This window comes from Prionailurus bengalensis, chromosome C1 (genome assembly GCF_016509475.1).
Source record: "Prionailurus bengalensis isolate Pbe53 chromosome C1, Fcat_Pben_1.1_paternal_pri, whole genome shotgun sequence".
NCBI lineage: Eukaryota > Metazoa > Chordata > Mammalia > Carnivora > Felidae > Prionailurus > Prionailurus bengalensis.
In genome coordinates, this window is record NC_057345.1 from 72,328,040 (window position 1) to 72,342,148 (window position 14,109).

General features: G+C 38.7%; 1 protein-coding gene and 1 long non-coding RNA gene across 15 annotated transcripts in view; both read right to left on the reverse strand.

Annotated features, from left to right (window-relative positions):
* The window catches only part of LOC122480722, an 86,200-nt gene that overhangs the window by 12,572 nt on the left and 59,519 nt on the right, over nt 1–14,109 (reverse strand). The gene's annotated exons all lie outside the window — the stretch shown is intronic.
* Nucleotides 192–14,109, reverse strand: part of LOC122480723 — a 38,873-nt gene continuing 24,955 nt past the window's right edge. The window contains exon 2 of the long non-coding RNA XR_006296646.1: nt 192–3,862. This is a non-coding gene — a long non-coding RNA (uncharacterized LOC122480723). The remainder of the gene's footprint in view (nt 3,863–14,109) is intronic.

The window sequence follows — 14,109 nt, forward strand, 5'->3', positions numbered from 1 at the left end:
CCATCTGGTATCACTTCCTTCACCCTGAAGACATTAACATTTCTTAAAGTACATGTCTACTGTTGACAAATTCCCTCAGCTTTTATTTGGCAATGTTTTTCTTTTTCATTCATTCTTTCTTCCTCCCTCTTTCTTTCCCTTTACTTCCTTTTTTTTTTCTTTCTTGCTCTTGCTCTCACTGTTATTATTCCCTTCATTTTTCAAGGATCTTTTCACTAGGTTTCTAATTCCAGGTTAACAGGTTTTATTCCTTTCAGCACTTTAAAGATGTTATTGCATTGTCTTCTGGCTTGTGGAAAAGTCAGATACTGTTCCCCTTCTTGTGCAGAAGGAGTTCCCCCCCCCGCCGCCGGCTGCTATTAAGATGTTTCTCTTTGGTCCTTGGTTTTAGATATTTGACTATGATGTACCTAGAAGGGGTTTTCTTTATTTCTATCCTCCTTATAGCTCACTGAGCTTATAAAACTCACGGGCTAATATTTTTCATCAAATTTGGATTTTTTCCAGCTTTTTCTTGATATATATATATCTATATAGATATATGTATCTATATCTATCTATCTATCTATCTATCTATCTATCTATCTATCTATCTTTTATCCCAGTTACCCTCTCCTCTCTTTCTGAGACTCCAGTTTCACAGATGTTAGGCCACCTCATATTACCCTACAAGTCAATGAGACTCTGCTCATTTATTTCTAGTCTTTTTTCTCTATATGTGCTTCAGTTTGAATAGTTTATATTGCTGTCTTTAAGTTCACAATTTTTTTCTGTGTCTAGAATGGAATTTACTGTTAAGCTCATCTAGTGATATTTTTTCATTTCAGATAACTTTCAGTTCTAGAATTTCTAGTTAGTTTTCTTTTATAGTTTCCATTTCTCTAGTGAGACTTTTCCTCTATTCAGTTGAGTCTTTATTTTCTTTTAAATCCTTAAACATATTTATAAAAACTATTTTAAAGTCCTTGCTTGTTAACCCTAACATTTCTGTCATCTCTGCATATGTTTAATCCCTGAAGATGATACTGAAAGATAAATAAAACCCAAATAAAAACAAAACCAATAGTTCTGTCAGAGATCACACATACTTAACTATTGGAATGCCAAGTACCCGAACCCTTTCCTGTCACCTGGGAAAGGGTGAGGGGTCAAGTGCCCTCCTCACTGCCACTTGCATTCATTGCCTCCTTCCCAATCCTTTATGGCTTAATCCTGGTGGGAGGCAGCCTCACAGGTCAGTACCTCTCTGAGATATTGTCCTTATGGTACCACCACTGCTGCCATATTTTCTTCAGTGCTGTTGCCACTGGCCCAGGGCTGCTCCAGCTTTTCTCCGCAGTCCAGGCCGGCATTAAAGAGCCCTATCTTGTTGCTTCTCCTCTGGATGCTCCAAATGATGGCCCTACCTCTCCTGCTTCCTACTGCTTCTCTCTGCAGAGCTGAGGGGAAGCCCTGGAGATGCTGGGCTGCCAGAACACCCAGGGCCTCCTGCCTGCCCTTGTCCCCTGAGGTTGGGCCTGTTTCTCCTCCAGCCAGATTTTCTCACCATCTACAGCTACTGGTCAGAGGATTGATTTCCCCCTGGTGGTAGCTCTTGTTGAACAAAGATTCATTAAACTGCTAAGTATTTGCTAGAACTTGCTGTGTGTATAGAATCCTATTGCTTGTCAGGAAAGAACTAAATAAACACACAGTTTAATAATTTAAAACCAAATATTATGCTTTGGTACGAGTCCTCTGCTTTAAAAAGTTGAAGTCTACTGAACTCTATAGATGTTCTTTAGGTCTCACTAATTGATTTGCCAAATATATACTGAGAACATGAAATGTACCAGGTTCTGTCCCCAGTGCTAAAAATATAAGATAGACAAGATGCCTGATCTCACAGAGGCTACAATAAACAAATAATAACAGTTACTAGTAAGTACAATATCAGATAGTAGTGAGTAATCTGAAGAAAATAAAGCAGGATAATGGGACAGAAACTAATGAGAGGAAAAATATTGGATAGGGAGGTACAGGAAGGTCTCTGAGAAAGTGACATCTCAGCTGAATGACATGGAGATCTAGGGAAAAAGACAGTCCAGGCAGGGGGACAGCAAATTTATAGGGACGTAATAACCCAGGTAATGAATGACAGGAAATGAGGTCAGACAGAAAACCCAGCCCAGGTCGGGTAGTGTTTTCAAAGCTACAGTAAGGAGTTTGGATTTTATTCTAAATACAGTGGGAAGTACTGGGAAATTTCAAAAGGGAATGACATTCTGTGATCACACTATTAAGTGATCACTTTGGCTGCTGTGTAGGGACTAATCATAAAGGAGCAGGAGTAGAAGACCCCAAGACATACTAGGAGCTGTTGTAACATAAGAAATGATGGTTCTATAATTCCAGGAAATAAGTGTGTGTTCTATTAGATAATTCTCTCTGTTGATAGCCCATCGTGCAGGATCTGGATCTACTATGTGATAAAAGTAGATGACAAGGTCAATGGCCTCAAAGACCTTTCTATAATTTAATGGAGATGACAGGTAAAATTAGAGAACAAAGGGTGATACCTTGCTGGGGCAATAAAAATTGGCAGGCTCTTGACAACAGTCTTTGGGTAGTATAAAATCTTTTGGGTCACCCTACCCTAAATCACCACAGTGTTACAGAAGAACCAAAGAAACCATCATCCAAACCTTGACTCCTATTTACATAACCAGGCAAATTAAAAGCAAATATAACCATAATTGTCAATATTTACTGAGCTCTTAGAATGTTCCAGGCACTGTGCTAATGTTCTACATGAATCATTTGATTCTTCCAGAACAGGACTATAATAATGATTATCATTCCCATTTTGTGGATTAAAAATACATGGCTGTTGGACACGGTAACTTGTCTAATGTTGCACAGAGCTACAAGGCTAAAAGCCCAGCCTGAAATCCTGAACAGTCTGACTCCAAATCCAACCTTATAAAGATGAGGCTAATGCTTCCCAAAGTTGCCTGATGTTAAGAATTAGCTGTGGCCATTGTTAAAAATACAAATTACCTGTACTTATCTCCATGCCTGGTCCCCCAAATCAGAATCTCCAGGGAAGAGTCTAGGAAGCTATTATTTTAACAATGGTCTTCAAATGACTCTTACTATATTATTCTTAACATAATTTTTCTAATTATATAGTCTACAGTGGAATATGACATACCCAACATAAAGAATAAATGGAGAATATAACATAATGGAACAATTAAGGCTGGGGGCACTTATCAGAGACTCCTTGGAAGAAGTAAGTTTTCAGCTGGATTTTGAAAGGAATGCTGAATAAAAGTAAGCAAGCATTGCAGGAAAGAAAGCCATGAAAGAGACAAGAAGGAGAGAATTGGGTATGTAGGGCACTGATAAAAATTGATGTCCCAAGACGAGGCGGTGACTTGATTCAGCACACACCTCACCACTCAGTTCTTACAAGAATTCGAGCAGGTTTGGAGCATTTATAGGTTACCAAAGCTGCCTAGACTCATTGGCCTGATCTTAGCCAAGATTGCCTTTGAAAGGCAATCCTTAAAACAAAACCCTATTATCATTCTCTTGGGTTAAAAAGTCAGAAAGAATCCTGTTTTCAGAATTTTTTTAAAAAAAAAACTAAATGTGTTTACCTGATTTCCTGCAATAGACAAATGATCTCAGAAGACAGCCTTACTTGGGATATAACAATAATTTTTCTTTTATTGATTCATAGACATCCTTAAGTACATTTCCAACTGGATGCCGTAGAAGCTATGTCCTAAATTCTTCTACAGCATTACTTTTAAGAGGCAACTCAACCAACAGATGCTCATCAGATGCTGAAATATATAGGACTCCAGGAGCAACACTAGGGAGACAATAAGTAAAACGTGGCTGTTAATCATGAGGGTTCAGAACCCAGTGGAAGAAGACAGACAATCAAATATGTAATTCCATTACAAGTCCTAGAATGGCGGTTTGTACAAAAGGTCACTCTATAGAAGGAGCAGTGGCTCTGCCTGGGGGAGTGAGGGAAGGTGAATGGCCTTGCTTGCTGGGTTTTGGAAGATACACAGGATTTCGATGACAAAGGATGGAGAAAGTATTCTAGACAAAGGAGAACGAAGAATAACACAGAGGTCGATGCCAAAAAGTGAGCATTCAGTCATGCAGGAGTCATGCCCGGCAGCCCACAATTTTTTTTTTTTAAGTCTGCAGAATGTTTTTTAAAAAACTACTTGTCCATGTTTAAAATGGGGAGAATTTGTACACAAACCTTTATTTTTGACTTACTGGAAACGTAAAGATTTAGCAACACTGGGCCCACATTCAACTGATCTTGAATAATAGCTACCTCCTTTAGAGGGAGATTCTTCTCCCTAGCCCACCCCAAACCCCACACCCTCTATTGTGTTATTCCCAGCCCTCCCTATGGGCATTTGTGGTTGTGACCCCTGACAGAGCACAGGATACGAGGTGGCAGGAAAATGCCTTGAACGAGAATGTGGTATGAGAAGTCTGGAATCTTGCTTGCCAAGTGTTTTCAGACTTTACCATGTGGGTGATGGGGGAGAGTGAAACAGGGTAGGAAATTAGTGAGAGCTGATTTTTAGGAGACTCTCTTTGGCAGATAACTTGGAGGCATTTAGACCGAATTATGGCACTACTCAGGAGGCCACCACAATAGTTCAGGAAAGACATGATGAAGACTTGCAGTAGGAAGAGTGGTGAGGAAGACTGAGGCAAGGGGCAGAGGCATAAAAGGAGCTGAGGTTTAAACATGTTCCCAAACTGTTTATAAAAATGTTTAAACATCCAGAAAAATTGAAAGAATAGTACAATGAATACCAACCGCTACCCAGATTCAACATCAACTTAACAACTGTTATCATTTTGCCATATTTGCTTTATTTTTACACACACACACACACACACACACACACACACACACATATACACACATATACGTGTATACACGTATACGTGTGTGTGTAAAAATAAAGCAAATATGGCAAAATGATAACAGTATGCACATATACGTGTATATATGTATATATATGTGTGTGTGTGCACGTGTGTGTAGGTGTGTGTATGTGTGTGTGTATGTATTTTGAAAGAAAGTCATAGATAGCATGATACTTCACACCCAAATAACTCAAATATGCATCACCTAAAAATAAGAGTTTTCTTGTATATCACCACAATATCATTATCACATCTAAGAAAACTAATATTAGTTTTTTAATATCACATATCATGTCATTTAATATATAACTCATATGGAAATTTTCTCCAATTGTCCCCAAAATGTTTAGCTGTTTTTATCAAGGCAAGAGTCAATCAAGGTTCATATATTGTATTTGGTTGTTAGGTCTTCTTACTCTCTCTCCCTGATGATAATGACTTTTGGAAGAATCCAAAAAAGTTGTCTTATAGAATATCTCACTTTACAGATTCCTCTGTAGGTCTCCTGTAATTTCATTGTTCTTTGATTTCCTGTAATTCCTATATATTTGAAATTAGGTCTAAAGGCTTAGATTGAGTTTAACACTTTTGGCAAGAATAGTTCATAAATGATTTTGTGAATTTCATCTGCATCACAGATGGAATCATTCTGTGAATGATCACATCAAAAGGAATACAATTCAAGGCTATCCCATATTATTGGTATAGCCAAATTAGTGACCCACCAGATTGCTCCTTTGCAATTGGTAAGTCACCTGTGTGATGATACTTTGTCATTGTGTGAATATCCTGTTCTGAAATATTATTTCATTGGGGGTTGCAAAATAGTGACTTTCAAATATCACTTCTTCTACAGCATTCTTTTCTAAAGGTAAGATTCCATCATCAACTAGGATGATGATATACATATTTCTCCCAAAAAGACAAAGTAAATGTTTAGTTCTTTCCCTTTTACTATCAATTTCAGAGCAAGGATTTGTTACTTCTAATGATGTAAATGTTTTTCTTCTTCTTTCCATTACTTTTTGGGTATCACTATACACTCATGGATTTTTATATTTTCAATGTTTTGCAGTTAACTACAGTCATCTTCAAATTGTCCAAATGTGTCTAGTGGAAGCCCTTTAAAACTAGCTCTTGTGTCCCTTTAACATGCCCCCATAAATCACTGAGCATTTCCTTAGTTCCTAGGATAACAGGATATCCTAAGTTCACCGTGTAGTTTCCCTGCTCAACAACTAGAATCAGCGATTTCTCCAAAGATCATTGTTCTTTTTAGTAGGTTAACGATGGAAACCAAAATGTGGGTCTAGATGTATTTATTGTTCAAGGGGTATCATTGCTTCTATATTCTTCTAGTAGACAAAACCAGGATGGACAGATAGTGGTGCTGTATGCATGTATATTTTTAATTCATGAGTCCATACTGATATTTTTCATTAAAATTTAATATTATAATTTAATATGACAAATACTTTCCCATTAGATATTTTAAAGGATGGATGAATAGAAGCGGATAAGGAGTTGCACGTGTGAGGTAAGGAAAAGAAAGAACAAGGACTCCCTAAATTCTTAGATTGAGAATCTGAGTTTAGATGGATGGCACTGCTGCTGCCATCTTACCGAGATAGGAAGTAAGAAAAAATGGAAACACTCCTGGGCTATGGGTGAGGGATGAGAACTCAATTGTACATAGTTCAGTGTTTTATTATATTAGTTGTAAAATTAAATAATCTGCTTAAGAAGTGACACACACAGGTGAGTCAGCGTCAAGGATTTCACATAGGTGTAGAAATGTAAGCTATATTCAGAGTACCAGTCAAGAGTAATCTAACACTAAGTATTCTTCAAACACTGTTAACATCTGTGAAATGTCTGTACCCCAGTTCATGGATGAAGCTTGATACCTAAGTATGACTTATTAGGGTAAGCAAATTGAACTCAAGCAAAGGAGGAAAGAAAGAAAAACATAAAGGTGAAGATATTCTGAGAAGTAAAGGAGAAACCTTAAAAACAGTCCTGGATTTAAAATATCCTGTGTTTGGGGCCCCTGGGTGGCGCAGTCCGTTAAGCGTCTGACATCAGCCAGGTCACGATCTCGCGGTCCGTGAGTTCGAGCCCCGCGTCAGGCTCTGGGCTGATGGCTCGGAGCCTGGAGCCTGTTTCTGATTCTGTGTCTCCCTCTCTCTCTGACCCTCCCCGTTCATGCTCTGTCTCTGTCTCAAAAATAAATAAACATTAAAAATATCCTGTGTTAGTTTGCTAGTGCTGCCATAACAAAATACCACAGATTGGGTGGCTTTAGGAACAGAACGTTATTGTCTCACAGTCTGGAGGCTAGTAGTCCAAGGAGTAAGGTGTTAACAGGTTTGTTTTCTTCTGAGTCCTCTCTCCTTGGCTTGCTGATGGCCACTTTCTCCCTGTGCCCTTACATGGTCATTCATGCCTTCATCTGTATTTGTGTGTCCCAATCTCTTCTTATAAGGACACTGGTCACACTGCAGTAGAGCCCATAGGACCTCATTTTACCTTAATTACCTCTTTAAAGGCCCTGTTTCCCAAAGGCAGTAACAAATTGGGCTTCAGACATCAAAATATGAATTTGAAGAGAACACAATTCAGCCCATAACACATAGGGTAGAAAAAAGCTATGTGATGATACATGTTTGAGAAAGTTAGGAAGTCTTCTCTATGGCTAGGTCTCATTTCTTACTGGACAGAGACAACTTGGTAGCATTATTACTCGACAACAGCTTGAGCAAGTTTAAGCTGATGATTACACGATGAGCCACACATTCACCCACATTTCTATGGTCAACAATGGATATACAGAGAAAATTGGAGACAGAACATATCCACCCTGTTTCCGCCAAGATTTTCTAGGCTTTGAATTTGAGTCATTATGCTTAGCTTTGCTCTCTGCTGAGGTGGAGGGGAGGGCATTTAATCATTGCTTTTTCCTTCTTTTTCAGGACAAGTAGCCCTGTGCCGAATGACTCATCCGATACCAGCCTTAACTGTCACAAATGACGGAGCGGCAGGTTTCATCTATCTTAGAAAAGGGGAAATTTGGGGCGCCTGGGTGGCGCAGTCGGTTAAGCGTCCGACTTCAGCCAGGTCACGATCTCACGGTCCGGGAGTTCGAGCCCCGCGTCGGGCTCTGGGCTGATGGCTCAGAGCCTGGAGCCTGTTTCCGATTCTGTGTGTCCCTCTCTCTCTGCCCCTCCCCCGTTCATGCTCTGTCTCTCTCTGTCCCAAAAATAAATAAACATTGAAAAAAAAAATTTAAAAAAAAAAAAGAAAAGGGGAAATTAAAGAGGAAGTTGATTTTTTTTTTTTTTTTTTAGGATGCTAGAAGATTGGTGCTTTTACAGATGGGAAAACAAAGGCCAAAGGAGGAGCTAGAGAAAGACTTGAGGACCTGCCTGTGGACTTGCTCAGCTAGTAAGGACACAACCTTTTGACTCCTATCCCAATACTCTTTCTACTTCACCACAAAGTAAGTAGCTCTTTTGCTATGGTTTTTTGGTTTTAAAACATTCTTGGAAGCATTGCTTACAAATAATTTGAAATGCCAAAGAACATTCTGGTATAGTGGTTAAGAACCCAGACTGGTCAAACAAACCTGTGTTTGAGTCTCAGCTTTATCATTCACTACTATATAGCCTTCAGCGGGTTGTCTAACTGCTTAAAGCCTCAATTTCCTCAACAATGGAATGCGGATAATAATAGCACCTACCTCACAGAATGGCCCTGAGGACTTTAACACATTTACAAAAAAATGAGTAGCGTTAGGCACATGGTAAGTGTTCAACAAATAAGAGGTGTTATTGTTCATTACAATACCCTAACATTTATCAGAATTCAGATTTTCCTTTCTGGTTTCCTAGGCAAAAATGAATCAAAAATAAATGAGTAAATAAACGAACATCAATAGTTAGACATCTTTCCATTTCACAGCCAAGAGGATGTTTATTACAATGCCCCAGGATCTAGCAGCTGGGCACAAGGGCAAAAAAACAAACATAACAATTGAGTCAAATTATTTCACAACTTTGAAGATAAAAAATCACAGCCTAAGGAGAAAACCAAAATCTGCAAGAGAAAACAAAGTTCTGAGACAAAAGAAGGGTGGGGAGGAAGAAAGGGTGTTATGCCACCTATAAACTCCACAAAAGCATTGGTACCAGCCAAGAGTGACAGAGACCACTTTCCAGATAAAAGAATGGAATTAAGATGCCGAAGAAAGTAAAAGTTATCTCCAGCAAAAAAGACTTATTTTTCAGAGTCCAGGATCCTTTAATGTGAAAAATGTGAAGAGGTTTTTTCTCACATAGAATCACATGAGGAACTGACCATTAAATCCTGACGGGGCCCTGCTGCAGTGACTCCCATAACATATCAGCTAATCACAGAGCCCACACACTTGAACAGGTTGCTATGTTAATTTTCTTTAATCAGTAATTTTTTCTAAAAGTTGGATTCCAGGACCCTGCTGGGAAGCCTATCATTTAAAATTGATGAAATGCGATTACTGTTTTCAAGTATCTATTTGTGCACAAGGGAAACTCTAGCCTCAACTGAAGTAATAGAGCATTTTAAAATAGATCATTAGAACAAGAGATACTTACTAAAAAGGCTATTTATTTTTGTCGTCAATCTTTATTGCCTCAAAGGCCAAAGCAAGACCCAGAAATAAAAGCACAAAATGAATTTATCCATAATACACATGAAAAAGAAAGAGCCAGAGGGACTCTTCTGGAACAGATAGGTTCTCTGCTTAAAATGAAGGAGAAAGGCATTTTCAGTTACGTGGTCCCTTCATCAGTTCTTTGCTGAAATCGTTACAATAAGCCAGATCCATTCCTATTTTTTGTTCACTCTTTTCCTGCTGATTTCAGTTCTTGTCTAAGAACTGCACTGGGAACATTCTGTAAGGCAATTTGGCAGTATTTAGAAAAATATTTAATATGATTATCTTTTGACCCAATAATTTCACTTGTAGGAAATTTTCCTATAGGAATTCTAATTAAAGTGTTTGAAAATACAGACATGAGGAAATTGGGGTGCCTGGCTGGCTCAGTCAGTAGAGCACGTGACTCTTGATCTCAGGGTCATGAGTTCAAGCCCAACACTGGGCCAAGGGCTTACTTAAAAAAAAATCTTTTGAGGTGCCTGGCTGGCTCGGTCAGTATAGCATGCAGCTCTTGATCTTGGGGTTGTGAGTTCAAGCCCCACGTTGTGAGTAGAGCTTACTTAGATATGAAGAAATCTACTATCCCATTGTCTGAAATACTGTAAATTGAAAGCAATCTAAATGTCCACTAACATGAGCTGATTAAATAAATAAATACTGATTCAGCTATATATACAGACACCCTGGAGTCAGATTACCTGAGTTCCCATTTTACTACAACTTACTGGTTGTGGCCATTTATATTTATTTTCTATTGCTGCTATAATAAGTTGCCACAGACTTAGAGGTGTAAAGCAACACAAACTTATTATCTTATAGTCTGACAGGTTAGAATTCCTATATGGGTCTCACTGGGCTAAAAGCAGTGTGTTGACAGTGTTGGGGCCTTCTTATAGAGTCTAGGAGGGAATCCCTTTCCTTGCTTATTCAGGTATTGGCAGAGCTCAGTCCCATGCGTGTGATTGTAGGATTGAGGTCTTGGCTTCCTTGCTTGCTGTTGGCAGAGGCCTGCCCCTGGCTCCTAGAGTCTTCTTGCTGGTCCTTGCACATAGACCCCTACATCTCAAAAACAGCCACAGAGCATGGAATCGCTTGTGGTGTCATCTGACCCTGCTTCTGTCATCATCTCTCACTCTAACTCAAACCAAGAAAGGTTCCACTTTTAGAGACCCAAGTGATTTAACTGGGCCCACCCAGACAGTCCAGACCAATCTCCCCATCTCAAGGTCTCAACCTTAATCCCATCTACAAAGTCCATTTTGCCATGTAAGGTAATACATTACGGTTTCCGGGGATTTAGATATAGACATCTTGGGGGGGCCATTATTTTACCTGTCACACCTCTCTAAGCCTCAGATTCCTCATTTCCAAAATGGAGCTTCTTCCACATGTGGTTCTTGTAAACTAAAGATGTGACAGACTCTTGGCACATTGTAATCACTCAGGAAATGTTAGCTATCACTACCACTGCTATGTAGCCAGTGAAAAAGAGATAGAGCCATATTACGGACATAGAAAGATGTTCAAATGATGTATTTGAGAAAAGTCAGCTATAGAAGTGTACAGTATAACCATTTTTTTTTAAAGAAGAAAAAAAGTAAAAAGATAAATACTTGTTATTTGTACTTACATGGGGGAAAATGGATGGATGCCAAAAAAGGGTTGTAAAGGGATAGTAATTATATCTGTAATATTTTCTTTCTGGTATAAATAAATGTCTGAGACATATATGACAGGATGTTTGCCTTTTTTTTTTTTTAAGTAATCTCTATTCCCGATGTGGGGCTCGAACTCATGATCTCAAGATCAAGAGTTGCACACTCCACTGACTGAGCCAGCCAGGTACTCCAGGATATGTGCCTTTTAAAGTTCTGGTTTGTTATATTCTTTACTTCTCTGTGTATATAAAATGTTTAAAAATTTTTTTAAACAACTTCATGGAGAAGTCAGAAATAGGGATGCTGTCCTGATGGTACATGTATTTTGTGTTCTAGAAAAAACAATCTAAGGTTTTATAGGTAAACAGATGAAAATGTATTTCTACTTTCTGTCCATCAGTTAGCACCTATTGAACACTCATAATAGGCTAAGGATAATATTGTTTGAAAAGGCTCAGGGGTGCCTGGGTGGCTCAGTTGGTTAAGCATCCCACTTCAGCTCAGGTCATGATCTTGCAATTCATGAGTTCAGGCCCCACATGGGGCTCTGTGCTGACAGAGAGATTCTCTCCTTCTTTCTCTGCCTCTCTCCCACTAGTGTGCACGCTCACTCTCGCCCTCAAAATAAATAAACTTAAAAAAGAAAAAATAATAAAATGCCTAAAATATGTATGAAAATGTTTAAGAAGACTTAAGCAGAAACATGTATGCAAATTTAACACAGTCCATAAATGTTGTCAAGAAACAAAGAAGTAATCAGAAAAGTGATTACATTTCAGAGAGAAATTTAATTTTGAGACAGATTCTGAAGGAGGAGAGGTTCATAAATGTCTAAGAAGGAATAATTCAAATAAGAAAATGGCCTATATGAGGCACATAGAAGAGGCCTCGTCAGCAGAATGTGGGGAACAGTGGTAGAATAAGGTGGTTGGAGCAGAAGTTCCTTCTCCAAATTCTGAAGAGCTAGGAAAACAGATGTAGATATTTACATGAACATATGCACAGAAAAATGTCAATACACAATTAAATAGAATTTAGGCTACCAGGAAAATAGATTTGACATCACAGATTTACACTGACTGTGATAATCACCTTTTCCCCTATATTTGCTGGCTCCAATGGAGACTTGGTAAAAATGTAAAGTATGAAGCCAGTATTTATGAAGTGCTTTGAAAGAGAAAAAGGGAATGCTGATGGAGACCAGGAGTGAGCTTCCCTTCATTCTCTGTTGGAAGTGTTAGTGGAAGTGGAGTTATCTCTTTAGGGTTAGACGTAATTATTTAATAGATTAACATGGACAAATATCCTCCCCTCCAAAAGGACAATCTATTTTGAAAATATTCTGCTTAATGCCATAAAATATTCTACTGTTGGGTTACATTCAGCTTTCTGCCTAATTTGAATGAAAGGCTCAACCTAATTTTTATTGGAGGGGATGTAGATGGCTATGACCATAACAGAAAATTTGAGTCAGTCCTGATTTGTAGCTTACAGTACAGAGGGTGCCCCATGACCCATCTGGTCAATCCCCAGGTCCTGCTGCCCCTGCCTCCTCATCACTGCTCACATCCTGATTCCCTCTACCGTTGTTCCAGATCTGGCCTCATCCCAGTTTGCCCAAATACTGTGGCAGCTTTCCCATAGTCTCCCCACCATACTGTGGCCACAGTGACCTCCTCCTCTCTCTTGCTCTGACAATCTGAACAGATTCCTGCTATGCTTAAAGTTGGACTCACAGTGGGGTTGCCTCACACTGACGTCTCTGTGAGTTGTGAGGTGGGTCATAGGCCATGTATTACTGATAATAAAGCCCCAAAGATTCCAGTGAGGCATTTGTCTTAGCTCTGTGTCTAGAATACCTTCCCCCATCGCTCAGTCACTGGCTCTGATGTCTGGCAGACTCCTGTTCCTGAAGGTCTCAGCTCAGATGGGAATCCACAGTCTTGACTTCCCCAGCGAGTTCACACTCTTCTCCTAAAGCCTTGCTATGCTTTTTGTAGACTTTCACATAAGACTTTTCCTGTTTGATTGCAATTGTTTATTAAGCTCCTTGAAGATAGAGACCATGTCTTAGTTTTTTTACATGGTTAGTAAATAGCAACTTCTAGTACATTCTAGGCACACAGTGAACATTAATGGATGTTGAATAAATAGATTAGTACTACCACTGATATGGGGTAGAGATTCCCGTTAACTAGGTCAACATTTTTTCTCCCATTCCTGCTATAGATGACAGCAGGGAAAAACCTTTCTCCCTAATTATGTTATATAACACTGTCCCATAAAGTTTCTGCATTTTGAGAGCAAAGGCTGAAAGACATTTTTTTTCCTTCATAAAATTAAAGATCTTGATTATTGGCAAAGAAATGATGCTAGATTCATTAGAAAGAGAGTGGTCTAGCAATTCTTTCTCTGTTTCTGTAACTAATTACAGATGAGTAATTTAAAAAAATTAGTATCCATAAAAATCAACTGCAAACCAATAAGGATGATGAGTTGAATCATAAAAATTCCATGCTATTTATATTTCCCCACACACACTCAGTGCATTTATTCTAAATGGAAAAGTACAAATATTGGGATAAAAACATTTAAACTACAGAAACAAGAAATTCCAAATGCTAATCCTGCCTAAAGGGCAGAATTTAATTCTGTGCTAAGCTACTGTATGTAGGATTAAGAGGCGTGGTTAACTGAACATTTGAGAACAAGTAATTACCACTGAGTCTATCATACATTTGTCTCACACATAATTTACACAATAAGCCCACAGTGGAGACTAATAAAAATGCTGTT